Source organism: Xenopus laevis, chromosome 4L (genome assembly GCF_017654675.1).
Source record: "Xenopus laevis strain J_2021 chromosome 4L, Xenopus_laevis_v10.1, whole genome shotgun sequence".
Classification (NCBI taxonomy): Eukaryota; Metazoa; Chordata; class Amphibia; order Anura; family Pipidae; genus Xenopus; species Xenopus laevis.
The window spans coordinates 62387285-62406063 of NC_054377.1; the positions used below are offsets into that span (position 1 = coordinate 62387285).

Consider the following 18779-nt stretch of genomic DNA (forward strand, 5'->3'; position numbering starts at 1 on the left):
GCTAATGCTCTGGTTTGCACTGTATTGCTGTGGTTTGTTACACACTACAATCACAACTTATAAGAAGAGTATGCTCTAAGCTAAGGCAGCCATTTTTGCACTGATTATATTTTGTAAAATATAAGTTTTTAATAGTATTTTAATATTTGAGAAAAGCAGCATACGGAGTGATATGCATTTACACTCAATTACTGGAACGTTAGAATGAAGCACATGTTATGCTGAGCCTGGCTTCTATTTAACAACTGTTATACATTTATACCTGTTTTTACACATAAAGTATGTCTGTTTGCCATATTCTCTTCCTAACACAGCAATGTTGAATTTGATGCCATTAAAGTACAGGTGTGGGATCTACTATCTGGAAAGCTTACAAAAACATTTAGGGCAGAGACAAATGCGAAGATTCAGGGAGATTTAGTCGCTTGCTTCTTCGTGTGACTAATCTAGAATCTAAATGATAGCACTCGTACTGCTTCGTTTTCCAAAAGTTGCCCGAACTTTTCTTGTGAGGCAACTTCGGGCGACTTCGGAAAACAAAGCGCTCCGATTGACATCTCGCTGGCGATTTAGATTCTAGCCAACGGGAAGGCTGTTCGGGGAGATTAGTCGCCCGAAGAAGAAGCAATTTGTTTTTGGGCAAATAAATCTGCCTGAATCTTCGCATGTGTCTCTGCCCTTAAACATTAAATATATTTGCCACCAATATAGATTTATGCAGCTTGGTTAACATCAAGTACAAGATACTGTTTTTTAAGTACAAAGAAAAATACATATTTTTTAAAAATCTGAATTATTTGCTAAAAATGGATTCTCAAATAAGAGATTGCATAACTGTACTTAAAAAACAGAATTATATTCTGTAGTTTTATAATCTAGCTATATTAAACATAAGTCTTTGGTGTCTATTTATTTTGAATTCTGGCACCAAATGCAGTGTGATGATGTTACACATCCACACAACGACGTCACCGCCTTGTGCTGCATCCCTTGCGGTGGCTATGGGAACAGCGTAAAGGCTTACCCTGGTGGTCTAGTGGGGGGACGGCAGGGACGCCTACCCGCCCCCTTTGCGGGGACGCCCGCCGTGTCTTCTTCCTCCTGCACAGGTTCATTAAAGGGCATGTAAATGCAAAAAAATAAAATCCCATTTTTACTTTCTTTAATGAAAAAGAAACCTATCTCCAATATACATTACTTAAAAAATGTCTACCGTTTTTACAAGAAACCTGACTGTATGCATTGAAATTCTCCCTTCATTTACTGCTGTGGATAGGAATTGTCAGATGGTCCCTAACTGCTGAGCAGGGAAACAATCATACTTATGAACAGCAGGGGGAGCCCCTGCCTTACTTCCCAGCCATGCAGAACTCAAGCAGCTTTGTTTATGACGATCCATAAGCAGCCCAGACCACACTGAGCATGTGCACAGTCTTGGTCTTGCAAAGATGTTTAACAAAGTTACAAGATGGTGACCCCCTGTAGCCAACTTTGAAAGCATAAATTATTTGTTTGATTAGGCTTGTGGTGCAGTAAGTTCATGTTTATATTTAGTATACAAAATTAAGCATTTCTAGCCTTATTCTATTTTAGACTTTACATGCCCTTTAAGGGCACGCTCGCCTCTCTTGCTTTATAGGCGCATGTGCGCTGCCGTGATGACGCGCGCAACTGCACAAAATTCAAATATTTAAAGAGCCATTCCACTGGTTCTCATTGCCCGTTATAGGTTTGTTCCTGGTGCCTTTAGCTTTTTGCTATTCTGATTTTGAGCTGATTTCTGACTGTGACTCCTGCCTGTTACTGACGATTCTGACCTCTGTATCCTGATCCTTTGCCTGAATTTCGACTAACTCTTCTGCTATATCCCTCTGATTGATCTCCCGGTTTTGACCCTTGCCTGCCTGACCTCACTTTGAACGCTGCCTGCCCAGACCCGGCCTGATTTGTTTACGCTCACTTTCTGCCTGCATCGACCCGGCCAGTTCCGACTACGATTCTGTTTTACACCTTGTACCACGACCTTCTGCCCAAAGACTTTGCTAACAGTCGTGCCCCTCTGCTTATCCAGGACCTCTAGCCTTGCACCTCTCGTTTAAGTCCTGGTGGCATCCAAGTAGCTGAGGCCTCCTCCAGAGGCCAAAAGCGGTCAAACTACAGGTGAAGCACGAGCCGAGACCAGGGTGCTTGGCATTTGTTCTGGTGTTGGGTGCCGACCGTGACAAAGCTGGGTGAGTTGAGAAACTCGTCTCAGGCAGCACCACTTCATTGGTTACCAGGGGTGCCGAAATTCGTCTCTTCTAGCACAGAGTGTTGTTGTTGTGCTCTCCGCACTAGCATCATGGACCCCCCTGGTCCCCTTCTGGTGGCATCGTGGACTCCCACTGGACCCCCTCCGGCACCAAAAAGGTAGGCAGGAGGGGGGCAGTAGCAAGCCACCTCAGGCTGCAGATTGGCCAGGATCGCCCCTTTAAATACCCATTTTAACAAATGTTTTATATTTGTTCAAAACATGTATAAATAATGCATAACAGAAATCATAACAGATTGTGTCCTTTGTGCATGCGTGCAGTCAAGAAGTAAAGAGATTGTAGGAGCTGTTTAATATTGGGGTTGCCTAAATCCAGGACAAAGCCACCAACTGAACCACAACCTGAAGCGATGGACGACCCAGTAGTGGGACATGGGAGCCCACCAGCACTTCTTCTGGTATATGCAATAAAGTTTGGCTTACTGGTAATATAATATATGCAGTATAACAAAACAATTTGTGCAGTTATTCAATAATTGAATTTCAAAAAGAAGTACCAACATATAAACAATCATTTAAATGCAAGTATTACTAAGCACAATGGAAATAAATAATTCCCTGGTAAGAGAACTGTGATTATAAAATCAAATTATGACTATATTCCTACTCTAAACCCTTTGTTTAATTTTTCAGTACAAACTCAATCTGAATACTGCCAACTAATACGGGATGTGATACTGTAAAACTCAATGTTTGTGGTGATCATTTATGTAATAATGCTTCCAAGGATTTTCAATCTAAAATTTGGTTATGTCTGCCCATTACAGTTGTCTATTGTAGAGAGACACTTTACTGTATGAAACAGAGTAATGGGCTCACAGTAAACAGCACAAGGGAAACCACTTTCAGGTTCAGCTAAATTAAGTCGAATGCCTCCCTTCTGTAAAATTAGGATATCAATAAGAAGTGGGTATCTCCATATTTCATTCATAGATTATGCTGTAAGCATATTGTCACTCCAGTAAATCCTATGCAAAATGGTTATTTGAAATTCTTCTGACCAGGTGCTCACAATACTTTAATTTGAATGGTAAGGCTAGTTGGGCGTATACCACTTTATGTTATTATGATGCTTTTTTTATTATTCACAGTAGTTCCTGCCCCATTGATGCTATTAATCTAATGCCCTATCTCACTTACATGGTTGCTTTTGTTAGGAGACAATTAACCTGCCTATATATTTTTGGAGCATAGGAGGAAAAACAAATTAGTTGATATTTAATCAGTCTATAATATTGGCTATTGTGAAAATATCAAACTTGCAATGTTCAGTGCCACCCCAACCTGCATATATTTGGTTTGTGTATGAATCACAGACCAAGATATTGCAGTGGTAAGACCTTTTGGAAACTGAAGAAGTTGGGGGCGGGGAAAAGATGATCCTCCATCATCCTTCAACTGGTACTGGATTCAAGGATATGTAATTCCAAAAACGCTTGGGTGAGTCAGAAAATGCTCAGGTCCTGGCCCTTTTGTGAACTAGGCAACTGCTTAGAGGCTTCATATATTCTTATTCTTATACTCTTGATGCAGTATCCTATTTTCACTAAATTTTGAACTTTCTCTTTTCAAATATTCTTGCTGATATGAACAATGCTTTATGTAACCTGTGTAGAATTTTGCATTTTTCTTCTTCTTGTATGAAAATGGAACATATTTTACTCACACGCCTGACTGACAGCATGTGCAAATGATATCACACCATATTTATGAATACAGATTAATTTTAAATCATTCACTGTTTCAGTGAGCCTTATTATATAGAAAAAAAATTATGTGGTAGACCAACATTGCTTGCTTTGAAACAACTCAGCTTTAGGGAGAGCAACTTGCAACTCTGTTATCATCAATCAGTTGTGTTCAAAACTATGGGATTAATTATAGCCACAGAGTACAATGTACAAGTCAGTTCATGCTGTGTCTGTCATTTTGCTTAATGAAAAAGTTGTCACAAAATGCTTTTGACTTGATAAATGTTAGCCACGGGACCTAAAAAATAAAACAAACACTTTTGTTTACTTGGTAATTATGAAAGGTACAATCCCAATGAATAAAATATACAGATAACAGATAATAGCAGCAGGTGCTTTGAAGTTAATTGACATTGCACTAGGTCCAACTGTACTCCATGACCCATTCTTTTAAAGGCTCCTGTTTGCATCTCATTAATATAATTATGCTGATAATGAAAACAATAAAATAACAAAAAGAACAAGAATGACTATTCTGTCTATACTTTGCAGTACAGAAATTTATATTAAAGGAAAACTATACCCCCCAAACAATGTAGGTCTCTATAAAAAGATATTGCATAAAACAGCTCATATGTAAAATCCTGCTTCATGTAAATAAACCATTTTCATAATAATATACTTTTCTAGTAGTATGTGCCATTGGGTAATCATAAATAGAAAATTGGCATTTTAAAAAATAAGGGCCGCCCCCTGGGATCGTAGGATTCACTGTACTCACAAACATACCAACAAACTATAAATTTTAGGTCACATGAGTCAATTAACAGACAGAGTTGTGTCTTTTGCTTCCACACTTCTTCCTGTTACAGTTAGAGTTGTAGTATTTCTGGTCAGGTGATCTCTGAGACAGCACACAGACCATCACGAAATGGTGGTTCAAGTCAAGAGATGTAAAAGGGCAATATTTACTTAAATATATATTCCAGTTTGGTGAGATTCTTTAATATGCCACTTAATATGATATGAACTATCTGTTGCTTAAGTGTTCATTTTGGGGGTATAGTTTTCCTTTAATAACAATAATAAATACATATGCCTAATGCAGTAGCTTTGCTAGGTGCTGTGCTCCATAGCAAAATAATATTTGCACTTCAACTTTAGGAATATGGAGTTCTTGGCAAACATATATTGAAACTACTTTTCCTGGGCAGGGTCAGACTGGGGGCCTGGGGCCCACCGGTGCTGCTGTCCCAGGGCCCCCATTCAGACCCCTGACCTCTGCAAAACGGGACTCCTTCAGTCCAGACCTCCTAAAAGTCTATTTTATTATTATGCATTGGACCACTACTGTGCTCAATTGTAGCCTACAGGCATATGGTTCCTAAAGTTATATCACTGGATATGTCACACAAAACAACAAGGATGTGCAATATCTGCAAATTTAGCAGAATTTGTAGGACTTTCAGACTGTAGGGTATTTTTGTCTTCTGTAATGAATGAACCAGAATTCAGAAGGAACTAATTCTGCTTAATAGTTAAACTGCTGTAATCTATGTTCAGAGATCATACAATTCAGGTACCTAAGGAATGATGAAGCAAATCATGTATGTTTGATTATACACCAAACTAGCCAGTTGGCAAATTCATTCAGCTCATTTCACAATAAATTGCACTATGAGTGTAGTTACAGAGACTGTGGGTACACAATGGCCCTGGGACCTAAACGAATCCAATACATCCATACAAGAATATGGGTGGTTAGAACGCATGTAGATGATTAAGAAACTGGTAATCAGTGGAGACCTTGGTGCATCGGAAAGAAAAGATGAGGCCTTCACCAAAGCATTTACAATGGCCCATGGTTCTTAAGTTATGGCTATGACTGCAGCTCTTGGAATAGGTAATGAGGTTATGTTACTGTACTTGGTAAAACCAACTGCAACCTTCTATCAATTATCTATGACCTTGAGCAATAAACCATCAGAACAAATGGTTAAATTGTCCAATTAATTTAACAATAATGAAATGCAAATGTGTAAGAAGCTATTTGTAAGCTGCAAATCCCTTTGTGTGGGTAAAATTGTTCACTATAGTATTTTGTTGAAGGCACTTCAGGTTAACTGTCTGCTGAGCAAGCAATTGTTTATTTACTAAATGTCAAAAAGAAGGTTTCACAGAAGCAAAAAAATGCTTTGCTAATGGTTTAATGTTTGGGGTGTGAAGTTGCTGAATTATTTCAGCATATAAACAGATGAAAAAATATTTACCTCTGCCAAAAATCTTCTTTGAATAATAAAATGTCCCTCCAGGACCTAACAACATCTGTTGAATAATTACGGTGTAGATATGATGTCTTGGCTGAACTCATGCAGCTAAGGCTAACTCAGTTCTGTGCTGCAAGATTATGCCCAGGTTTACAAAATCATTCAATACTTTGTTGTAGTGGAGAGCAAAAACTGTAACCTGTGGACTGGTCCCTATGGGAGCAATTAGCCTAGTTGGAGAGATCCCTATTACCCAATGAATATTACATAAAGTCAAAGACAGGTTTAACCCCTCTCACTCTTGGTGGTGTGATCTAGCTGAGACAGAAATGAAGGCTGAATAAAGAGCTTTAATAAAAAGAAAATTATATTGCACAGGACACTAATAGAGTATATGTTACAACAGTCAGATATAATTTATATGCTGAATGCCTTTAATGCTGCTACTACATCTTTCAGACAGCATTGTTCTGTTGAAGTGCTATTAATAGCTATGTTCTATCTCAGGAAAATAAATAAATAAATATATATATATATATATATATATATATATATATATATATATATATATATATATATATATATATATATATATATATATATATAACAAACAAGGGAAAGTTGTGCTCACCACTAATTTTTAAAACCATTAGGCGGGGGTGCAATGAGGCTGTGACCACAAAATACATATAGACAAATACAAGAGTCCTCTGCACTCAACCTCATTGCACCCCCGCCTAATGTTTTTAAAAATTAGTGGTGAGCACAACTTTCCCTTGTTTGTTATAGTTATACAGGAGCAGTGACCAGCTCCATGTTGTAGCTCCCACCCTTCCCAGCTATAGTCAGGTGATCCCACTGGTGTCTAATAAAAGGGCAGCCAAGTTTGGGAGTTTTACTTTGAAAGCAGCTAGTAAGTTGCAGGTAAAACTTGGTCCCTTTGTAAAATGCATAATGAAGTAGTAGAATTCTTAATGAATCAGATGAGAATTGAGCATAGGACTGGCCAGATATGGGATGACTTTGACGTAGTTGGCCAGCTTAAATATATTACAATATATGGACAAACAATCCCTGTTTTGTTTAAAGGGTAAGGCATTTTTCAGTAGCAGTATGCACAAAATGTCTTAAATATATTGATAATGGGTTGAGTGCAGAGGACTCTTGCATTTGTATATGTGTGTGTGTATATATATATATATATATATATATATATATATATATATATATATATATATATATATATATATATAGTCAACTACAAGAGGTCCTCTGCACTCAACCCATTATCAATATATTTAAGACAGCAACATTTTGTGCATATTGCTACTAAAAAATGCCTTTCCCTTTAAACAACACAGGGATTGTTTGTCCATATATTGCAATATATTTAAGCTGGCCAACTACGTCAAAGTCATCCCATATCTGGCCAGTCCTACTCTTAATTTTCATCTGATTCATTAAGAATTCAATTGCTTCATTATACATTTTACAAAGGGACTAAGTTTTACCTGCAACTTACTAGCTGCTTTCAAAGTAGCAGTATGCACAAAATGTCGCTGTCTTAAGTGTGTATACTACTGCCAGATGCTGTAACTCCTATGTTTATTGACTGAAGAAGCGGGTCTGAGCCCGTGAAACGCGTTGCACTGATTGGAGTTCGTTAATAAATTTTGACTGCTTAATTACAGTCGTTTTGTGTCTGCTTGGAGGAGGTAAGTCCACTACTGCCTCTTCTGATTACCAAGTTTTGGTTTTTAAACTCGTTTATATCCTTTTATTCTTTTGGCGCCTCTGTTCTTTTTATACAATATACATATACATGCACTTCCTGATGATGGCTTCAATGTAGGGGGTGAAACGTTGAATCAATCCACTTTTCATTTTTCACAAGACCTGTGAGTGTGGTTGTTTTTCTAAAATGTTATATGTTGCGACATTTGTACCAGCACCCAGGCATTTTTCCTTATGTCTTTTGAGTGCTCTAGAACAGGACTTTGTTGATTGATTTATGAGAAAATTTATATTGCTATATTTTACAAACAACTATTTATTATGTAACCATAACATAATAAATGAAAAGCATGAAATAGGAGGATGATTTAGACAAGTTGTTTGTTGACAGTGTCTTGACATCAAGGGGCACATTTACAAAGCTCGAGTGAAGGATTCGAATTAAAAAAACTTCGAATTTCGAAGTGTTTTTTGGGCTACTTCGACCATCGAATGGGCTAGTTCGACCATCGAATGGGCTAGTTCGACCTTCGACTACTACTTCGACTTCGAATCGAACGATTTTTCGACTATTCGACCATTCGATAAACGAAGTACTGTCTCTTTAAGAAAAACTTCGACCCCCTAGTTCGGCAGCTAAAAGCTACCAAACTCAATGTTAGCCTATGGGGAAGGTCCCCATAGGCTTGCCTGCATTTTTTTGATCGAAGGATATTCCTTCGATCGTTGAGTTAAAATCCTTCGAATAGTTCGTTTCGAAGGATTTAATCGTTCGATCGTACGAATAATCCTTCGATCGTTCGATCGCAGGATTTGCGCTAAATCGTTCGACTTCGATATTCGAAGTCGAACGATTTTAGTTCCTGGTCGAATATCGAGGGTTAATTAACCCTCGATATTCGACCCTTAGTAAATCTGCCCCCTAGTGATCACCAGCTAAAGGTCTACTGGTAGATCCCCGATCTATCTTTTGGCACCCCTGGTGTAGATGGATCACTATTATTCATGGTGAAACACATTACAATCCAAAGTTATATTCCCGCTGGGGACCATGTGTATGTATATATATATATATATATATATATATATATATATATATATATATATATATATATATATATATATATATATATATATATATATATATATATATATATATATATATATATATATATATATATATAAGGTTAGTTCTTGTATGTACTATAGCAAAATAGGGCAAAGCTCACCACTACATTTTAAACCATTAGGCGAGTGTGCAATGAGGCTGTAAACACAAAATTAACACAGACAAGAGGTCATCTTCACTCAAGCCATTATCGGTATATTAAGTGAATTAAGGTACTAGAAAATGTCCTTCCCTTTAAACAAAACAGGAATTGTGTGTCCATTTATTGCAATGTACTTAAGCTGGTCAACTACATAAAAGTCACGCCTGGTCTGGCCAGTCCTACATTCATGTAGTAGCTCCCACCCTTTCCAAATATGGTCAGGTGATCCCAGTGGTGGTCAATAAAAGGGCAGCCATTTGGGATTTTAACTTTGAAAGCAAGTTGCACGTAAAAGTTAGTCACTGTCCAAAATGTATAAGAAAGCAATAGAATTCTTAATGAATCAGATGAAAGTGGGTATAGGACTGGCCACACCAGGGATTACTTTGACATAGTTGGTCAGTTTAAAGATATTGCAATATATGGACACACAAACCCAGTTTTGTATAAAGGGTAAGGCATTTTTAAGTAGCTCAATGCACAAAATGCCTCAATGTCCTTAATATAATCATAATGGGATGAGTTCAGAAGACCTCTTTTCTTTGTCTGTAGTTCTCATGTGTAACAAAAGAAAGACAACGGTACTACGAGGAATGTTAAAACATTCATAGTGAAGAAAAAAAAGAGAGAAAAAGAGAGAAAATAATGTTCTACCATTGTGATAACCTTTTCACTTCTCTATATTTAAATATCAATTAGAGATTGTTCTAAAAGCCAACAAGAGTCAATTTGGCAAAGTGCCACTATAAACACCCTCTTATGATATTTGCAATCACTAAATTCAGAGTTGCTCCTCTGTTAAACTTGTGAATCAATTCTTGGCCAAGGAGTAGTTACTTTTTTTCCACAGTTGCACACAGTTAATGAGTTCCACGCTAATGTCACCTGAAACATTTGCGTACTTAGAAGTCTTTGTCACTTTTGATACTGAGAAATGTTAATGATAGTATGATACTTTTGCCTATGATAGTCAATTAACTAAACAATGGGTCCTGTCTTCAATTATTAGACATGTTGGAATGTTACCTATATAATTAGCTCATGTACCAGGCCTCACTGTCATTTCATCTCTGTGGGGAAAGTTTTACTCTGTGTCATAAGAACAAAAGAGGCAAAGAAATTACATGAAAAAATTACCAGTCAACTACAAACGGATCCAGACTGGTGTAATTGTTGCAATGCTCATGTTACTTGGATCATGTAACCTTGAATGCTGCTAGGTCAAAATCTGGGTTACACCAATGACTTTTGGCCCTTCTACTGTAGATCCAACCTTAGTGGAAACTTTAGGGAATGGAATGCATATAGGTATTTGATAGACATAGCTCAGCTTGATGTGCAAGATTCCAGGACAGGCAGTGGTTAAAGCTGGCAGCAAAGCTACACAGTAAAGGAGATGGATCAAAGATGGGGCATTTGGTGAACAGGCAAAGCCATACACAAAGTCATACACTGCTATACACTGCATAATGAGAAAAAGTCCAACGAAGGTGAACTAAAGGGAATGGAACGCCTCAGTTATGAAGAAAGACTAGCCAAGTTGGCGTTAAATAAGCTGGAGCAGAAGTGCTAAGGTAATATATGATAACTATGTATACATAAAGTGATATATAAAGTGACCATATAAAAACTCTCACTATTGCTTTATGTACCAGTAGGTCCTTCATGTAGATATAAGGGCATCCATTCAAATTAGACGAAAGGAGGTTCCATCTTAATATGTGGAAAGGGTGTTTTACAGTGAGAGCTGTGAATTGGTGGAATTATCTGCCTGAATCAGTCTGGATACTGGATATATTAAATAGCCTTGGCTAACATCAGGTCCAGCTGCAGACAGTTTTGGGGCTAGTTAAGCATGGCATCATGTGCTGGATCATTGAAGCCTTTTCCTATAGTCTAGCATCTGGCTTTTTTCTTGCCCTGTCCATTCAGCCTGTTTACAGACTAGTGCTTACCTGCTGCCTGCCCTAACCTTTTACCCTATTTAAAGACTAGTGCTTGCCTGTGCCTGCCACTTGCTTTATATTTTTTATATATATATATATATATATATATATATATATATATATATATATATATATATATATATATATATATATATATATATATATATATATATATATATTATTGCTATATAACCTTTATTATCTATATTATATATTAAATATAGTTTTATTTGTGGAATAAACTATAATAATGTGTGAATAATGTGGAATAATGAAGGGGCAACTGAGTGAAGTACAAATCAAATTTAAGGTGGTGTATCCTAATATGGTAGATAGAAAATTAATTTTCTTTTCTATAGTAGCCAACCCAGCAGACAAAGTCCCAATAATAGGGCACATTTAAAATAACATTCTTTGCTCAGATGATATTTTATTTACTTTATCTCCATATTTGAAAATTGGAGATGGACAATGAATAATTTTATCATTTTGGTCCCCAGAAATAAGTATTTTCTCACTTTTTCTCTTTATTAAGCCATCCAATTGTTTTATATGAATTAATTCTATACACAGCCTTTAAACAGATGTAATAATATCATAACAAGGAAAGTGATTACAAAATCTGCAGTTTGTGCCTGTATTATATGTAATTGCTGCATCAGAAATTAAAAATTCCTGGTACGCTATTTAAAAGTACTGTATCTGTCAGACTCAAAACATAACACCATCGCATCTATTATTTTGCTTAACGTTCAACAATTGACACTGGAGTTTTGATGAGCCCAATAAACGGTTTATCTAAAGAGTGTATATAACTTTTTTTTAACTACAAAACAAGTTATAGCAGAAATTCCTCCTGAGCTATAAAGGGCAGAGGAATGAGAATCAACTGCCATAGAAGTTAATGGTGCTGGGAGACATTGCCCCTGGCTAGAAGATCAAACAGTACAGTAATGGCTTCTCAGTGTGAGTCCAGGAAATTCTAACTAGATAATAAGTAGTGACTCTCCACTGATTCGCAGCTGAGCCAAGCAATCAATTTATAACTTTTTGATGAAGATGAAATCTCAAAATGTTGGGAATAATCAAATGTTTAGTTACTTTTTGTCTCTACTGATTTATGGTAGACTAAAAATTCACACAAAAAAAGTTGGGGAAGTATGGAATATCTGAGTTTAAACCAGAATTAGGCTATAATCTTAATTTAACTGCAATGTACAGACCATACATACAGATTAATTATAGTTCCTTATGTTAAAGGAAAACTATACCCCCAAAATGAATACTTAAGCAACAGATTTTATATCAGAGTTTATATCAAAGTTTATATCAAATTGAATGACATATTAAAGAATCTTACCAAACTGGAATATATATTTACATAAATATTGCCCTTTTACATCTCTTGCCTTGAACCACCATTTCGTGACTCTATCTGTGCTGCCTCAGAGATCACCTGACCAGAAATACTACAACACTAAGGGGCACATTTACAAAGCTCGAGTGAAGGATTCAAATTAAAAAAACTTCGAATTTCGAAGTGTTTTTTGGGCTACTTCGACCATCGAATGGGCTACTTCGACCTTCGACTACGAATCGAACGATTCGAACTAAAAATCGTTCGACTATTCGACCATTCAATAGTCGAAGTACTGTCTCTTTAAGAAAAACTTCGACCCCCTACTTCGGCAGCTAAAAGCTACCGAAGTCAATGTTAGCCTATGGGGAAGGTCCCCATAGGCTTGCCTGAGATTTTTTGATCGAAGGATATTCCTTCGATCGTTGTATTAAAATCCTTCGAATCGTTCGATTCGAAGGATTTAATCGTTCGATCGCAGGATTTGCGCTAAATCGTTCGACTTCGATATTCGAAGTCGAACGATTTTAGTTCCTAGTCGAATATCGAGGGTTAATTAACCCTCGATATTCGACCCTTCATACATCTGCCCCTAACTGTAACAGGAAGAAGTGAGGAAGCAAAAGGCAGAACTCTGTCTGTTAATTGGTTCATGTGACCTTACATGTGGTTTATATGTGTGCACAGTGAAGCTTACGATCTCAGGGGGCGGCGCTTATTTTTTAAAATGGCAATTTTCTATTTATGATTACCCAATGGCACATACTACTAAAAAAGTATATTATTATGATAATGGTTCATTTACATGAAGCAGGGTTTTACACATGAGCTGTTTTACTCAGTATCTTTTATAAGAGACCTACATTGTTTGGGGGGTATAGTTTTCCTTTAAGGTACAGGTAATGAGGATGAACCTAATATTTAACTTTTAGCTTTTATTTTTAACTCTCAGGACTTATGAAAAAATAAAGTTTATTAGAGCAAAAAGGAGTTAAAGTGAAAATTATTAGAACAAAAAGAAGTTCACTTTATTTTTTCATAAGTCCTGAGAGTGCTCACCTTTTGATACCTCATTGATCTCACAGCATTTATAAATAACACATTTATAAATAACACAACTAATTCAATTAATTCTGCAACAAAATAAAAAAAATAGACTTGAAAACATGTCCAAGAGATCTGCTGCGAGAATAGAGAATTATATCAAATTCTGCTGCATATTTATAATCTTGCATAGCAACACTACTATTATTTACTTACCAGTGTGTGCTGTGTTTTGATACTCAGTCAAAACAAAATAGATTAAAAGAAACTGAATCAAGAGAGTGTCAAGAAAATAAGTTTGAACCAATATTAGTAAATATATGGTCTCATTATCTGAATTAATTTATCAAAGCTGTCATTTGACAATCTGTAAAAGAATATTTGTCTACATCAGTGAAAACTCCTTTGAAATAATAAATGTCTAATTTGCTGCTTCCTCCTTTATCTTGTGTTGTTCTCAGAACACAAATTATGGTCTGTGACTGCAGCTTTACCTTAGATTATCATATCTGCCATTAACACAAATCCAGTTTCTGGCATGTTGCTCTATCGTTTTTATGCGTTCAGCCGCAGGGGAGCGCAGGTGCATGTAGGCGCCGAACACAGGAAAAATGCAGCATGTTGCGTCTCAACCTGCGTTTGGCGCCTACATGCGTCTGTGTGAGTACAGCCCCATTGAAAAAAACAATGCGTTTACTCCTTCGCTTCCCTGCTGCTGAACGCATAAAAACGGAAAGTAGGGGAGCGCAGCTTCAAACGCTCGTCTGTAAGAGCCCTTAGTCAGACTATCCTTTTGTTCATCTAAGGTAGCCTGTATATGCACCAATAAACACGCTACCACCTTTCAAAATACACTGTACCAGATTCTGCTACAATTAATGCACTGAAGCAAGGGAAAGAACCTTTAACATTCTGTTAAATATTTTGCCATCCGTTTACCCCAGATCAATTGCCTGTTCATAGCATCAGACATCGTGACCCATGATGTAGGTAAAATAGCGGGTCACCCACCTTTTTTTTGCACTGCGGGCGATTTTTTGAGTGTTGCGGGTCGTGTGTGGTTTCCACTGGGGGTGTTGGGGGCCTAGGCTCTCTTAGTTATGCCACTGATCAGAGAACTAGTCAGCATTGTGGCAAAGGAGAAATCATACACTAGGGGACAGATTTATCAAAGGTCAAGGTGAATTTTCAAATGAAAAAAAATTCGAATTTTTTTTGTACTTCGACTAGGGAATAATGCATAAAAAAATTTGAATATCTAAATTTATCATGTACTCTCTTTAAAAATTAGACTTCGACCATTCGGCATCTAAAACCTGCCGAATTGCTGTTTTAGCCAATGGGGGACCTCCTAGAACCCATTTGGAGTCAATTGGTGGACTTTGAAAAATCTAAGTTTTTTGGGGAAATCAAATTGAATTCGTTCGAATGTACTATTCCTTCGACTCCAACAATTTGAATTCAGCCAAACATGGACCTATTTGATCAAAAACTGACCTGTTCGACTTAAATTCGGTTGGTCTTTTTGAATTTCAAAGTTTTTTCAATTCGAAATTTGACCCTTGCTAAATCTGCCTCTAGGAGGCCCAGTTACCAAAGGTTGAATTTACTCACAATTGGACTTGGAGGTTATTTAACAAAAAATTTGAATGTCTAATAGTCGATCTAATGGTTCCGACCAAAAATTCTAATCGTATACAATTCGTAGAAATCAAGTTTTTCTCTGAAAAAAAACCCCTTGAATGTCAGGAAGGCTATTAACATCCCCAAATGGCTCAACGGACCTCTGTCACTGACTTGTACATGAACTCGGCAGGTTTTAGGTGGCGAATATTCGAATTAGGACTGTTTCCATGGTTTCCATGGTAAATCTCACATTCAAATTTGCATTCGAATAGGGGAATTAAAATTAGAATGTGTGAATTTTGAAACTCGAAAATTCTAATTTACTATTCAAATTCTAATTTACTATAAATCTGGCCTATAAAGTTTTTTAGTGTGCTGAGCTTGGTAATGTGATCTATTTGCTAGATCAGTTTAATGGCCAATGCTAGTACACACCTACCACTGCTAAATATAATTGTGGCATTCCATAGCACTGGACAAGTTTTCAGCAGTGCAAATATTTTGTTTGAGTGTTTTGTAATTCAAAATGTGTATTTATATACAGTAAATATGGTATATGTGTGCACACTGATCAAATTACACAACCTAGATAGTGTTAAAAAGATTCATAGAACCTGCAGATCACTAAGGATTATCTGTTTTCCCTTTATGGAATTAACATCATCCTTGTAATTGATTTATGCGCCTCACTCATATTTTCTTTTAAGCAAACACCAGAAAATTGTATCAAAATGATATCAAGAAATAATTTTTCTAATAACTGCTTTTCAGAGATAATAGTAATGGAATTCTATATGTAAATATAAGCCAATATTATAGATATAGATTTATGTCTGTTTCATTTTTAATCCTATAGTGATCAGAAAAGCTTCTGATATATGTTATCATCATACTATAAATTTTGCCAATGGATTCTGCTTTTTGTAAACACATGTAACCTGAAACACAATGCTTATGAACTATGCTGATGTAGGGCTTGTTCCAAAACTCAAAAAAATTGCTGGGCCAGAAAGCAGATATGGCCCCGCAAAGAATTGAACTTCTGTTCTGTATCAAGAAGAAAAATTGGGTAATTAGAAAAATTCAATCTCTATCACCAGATACTGTAAAGGCTATGGACCTCATTTACAAAGTGCAGAGCAGAGTGCATACCTTCCAACTGTCCTGTTTTCAGAGGGACAGTCCCTCTTTTGACAGCTCAACCCTCAGTCCCTTGTTTGTACTGGAAAGTCCCGATTTTCTCTGCACTGAAAAGCCAGAAAAAGAAACAATGTTTCTAACTTAATTGGTTTTTGGCAGAGAGCCCAGAATAGCCACAGCTGCAGATAAGATACTTTTGTAACAATTTTGATTGAAGCAAATAAGTAATTGTAACAATATAAGATAACAGGTCCCTTGGGAGAAGTTAGACTCACAGCTTAAAGTGGACCTGTCACCCAGACATAAAAAAAGCTGTATAATAAAAGTCCTTTTCCAATTAAATATGAAATAAAAATTATTTTTTTTGATTAAAGCATTCATAGCTGTTTAAACTCATTTCTCAGATGTCAATCAAATATTGCCTGCCCCTCCTCTATGACTTAGGCATAGAGGCGGGGCAAGCAATCACTTTCACTTTTCATTCAGCACTTAATACATGTCACTGCTCTCCCACATTCCCCCTCTCTCTTAACCATTTAATTGTGTAGCCAGTGCATGGGGATGGACATCAGGTCCCCCATTCTGGTGCACAAACAAGATTTTTAGATGAAGCAAAGCTTGCCTTAATAACATTGTCCACAAAATGGCTCCTGCCTGCTTGCTGTAATTATGAGGTCCCAGACGGATGAAACAAGATTCATAAACTTTATATAGTGTAATTAAACTTTATTTTGCTTGACTAATGCAATAAAATAATATTTGGAATAATTTTTTGGGTGACGGGTCCCCTTTAAAGGGCAATTCACCTTCATTAGCAAAAGTGTAATAACTGAAAAAAACCACAGCAATATGTTCAAGCTTTCATAACTTGCCAAACTTTGTAAAATGAACATGGTAATTAGGGTGTGTGGCCACAAAAATGGGCATTGTCAAATGTGTCCCTCTTTTTATTTCCAAAATGTTGGGAGGTATGAGGGTGAAATGTGCAAACTGTTATGTTTTCTGTACTTCTGTTCCCTGCCCCATACTGCCCTACATGCACTGTATTCATGAATGGTGGGCGAGGGAAAGCATGTAGTTACTCTTTCTCCTGCTCCCTAACTTGCATGTTATTATAGGGGAAGATTTACTAAGCTCGAGTGAATAGTTCAAATAAAAAAATATTTGAATTTCGAAGTATTTTTTTGGGTACTTCGACCATCGAATTGGTCAAATTCGATCGAATTTGAACGAATCGAATGATTTGAACGATTCGAAGTAAAAATCGTTCGACCATTCGATAATCGAAGTACTGTCTCTTTAAAAAAAAACGTAGACTTCATACTTCGCCAGATTAAAACTACTGAAGTCCAATGTTAGCCTATGGGGACCTTTCCCAGCACAATTTTTTTTTGGTTGAATAAAAATCCTTCGATCTATCACTTAAAATCGGTCGAATCGTTTGATTCGAAAGATTTCATAGTTCGATGGAACGATTTTTATTCAATCGTTCGATTGAAGCTTTTGCACTAAATCCTTCAAATTCGATATTCGAATTCGAAGGATTTTACTTCGAGGGTCGAATTTGAGGGTTTTTTACCCTCGAAATTCGACCCTTGATAAAATCTGCCCCTAAATGTTCAAGCTTGGTCATCCACATCTATTGCACTGGGCCCCTCCACAAAATCAGACCAAAACTTTAAAATTATTATAAGGGATAAATAGCTGTGGTCATTTTGGTCTTTATCGGTCCTTCATAAGTTTTCATCTTTTAACATTTTCTGTTATGGTACACAGCATTTCACATTCTGTTAGAGATAGGACATTCTTCCTATTAATGAATATATAAAAGTTCTTACAGTCCAAGATAAAATGCCCTTGTAATTCTTGATTTATTTAGTCATGTAATACACAGCTTTGCTAATATTATCTTCAGACAGCGCGTTCCCAAACTGTTTACAATGATTTGGTCACTTACCTTTTATTGACTTTTGTATAGCCTTATATTAGCAGTGTAATTTGCTTTACCCGTGTCCATGCACAACCTGCATTGCACAGAAGTAAAGAAATACAATATTAACTAATGACACTTAAACAATTGTGACAGCAGAAGGTTTATCTTACATTTTAGAATTGAAAAGCCTTAAGATGCTTGTTTCAGCATCCTCTTAATCCCATCCTCTTAATGTAGCCGACTCGTCTCTAATGACTTCTAATAACATCTCCTTCAGTAACCCTGTCTAGATATTAGAAGTCTGCCCATCTCCAAAGGAAGATTACAATTGGCATATTTTATCTGGGATATTTGCAGAAGTTTTTAAGAGATTAAAACATTGCAAATACAGACATTTCTGGTGAGAATAATAAAATTACATTTACAAGTAGAGGTATGGGATCTGTTATCTGGAAATCC

At 36.6% G+C, this 18779-nt stretch overlaps 1 long non-coding RNA gene across 3 annotated transcripts in view; it reads right to left on the reverse strand.

The window, feature by feature from the left end:
• Positions 1 to 18533, reverse strand: part of LOC108714113 — a 71937-nt gene extending 53404 nt beyond the window's left edge. For 2 of the 3 annotated variants that reach the window (XR_001935303.2, XR_005966980.1), the window contains exon 1: positions 16400 to 16459. This is a non-coding gene — a long non-coding RNA (uncharacterized LOC108714113). Of the gene's footprint in view, positions 1 to 16399; positions 16460 to 18344 lie in introns of those variants that run through there. The other variant, XR_005966979.1, reaches the window with a different exon arrangement.
• Positions 18534 to 18779: the final 246 nt, after the last annotated feature.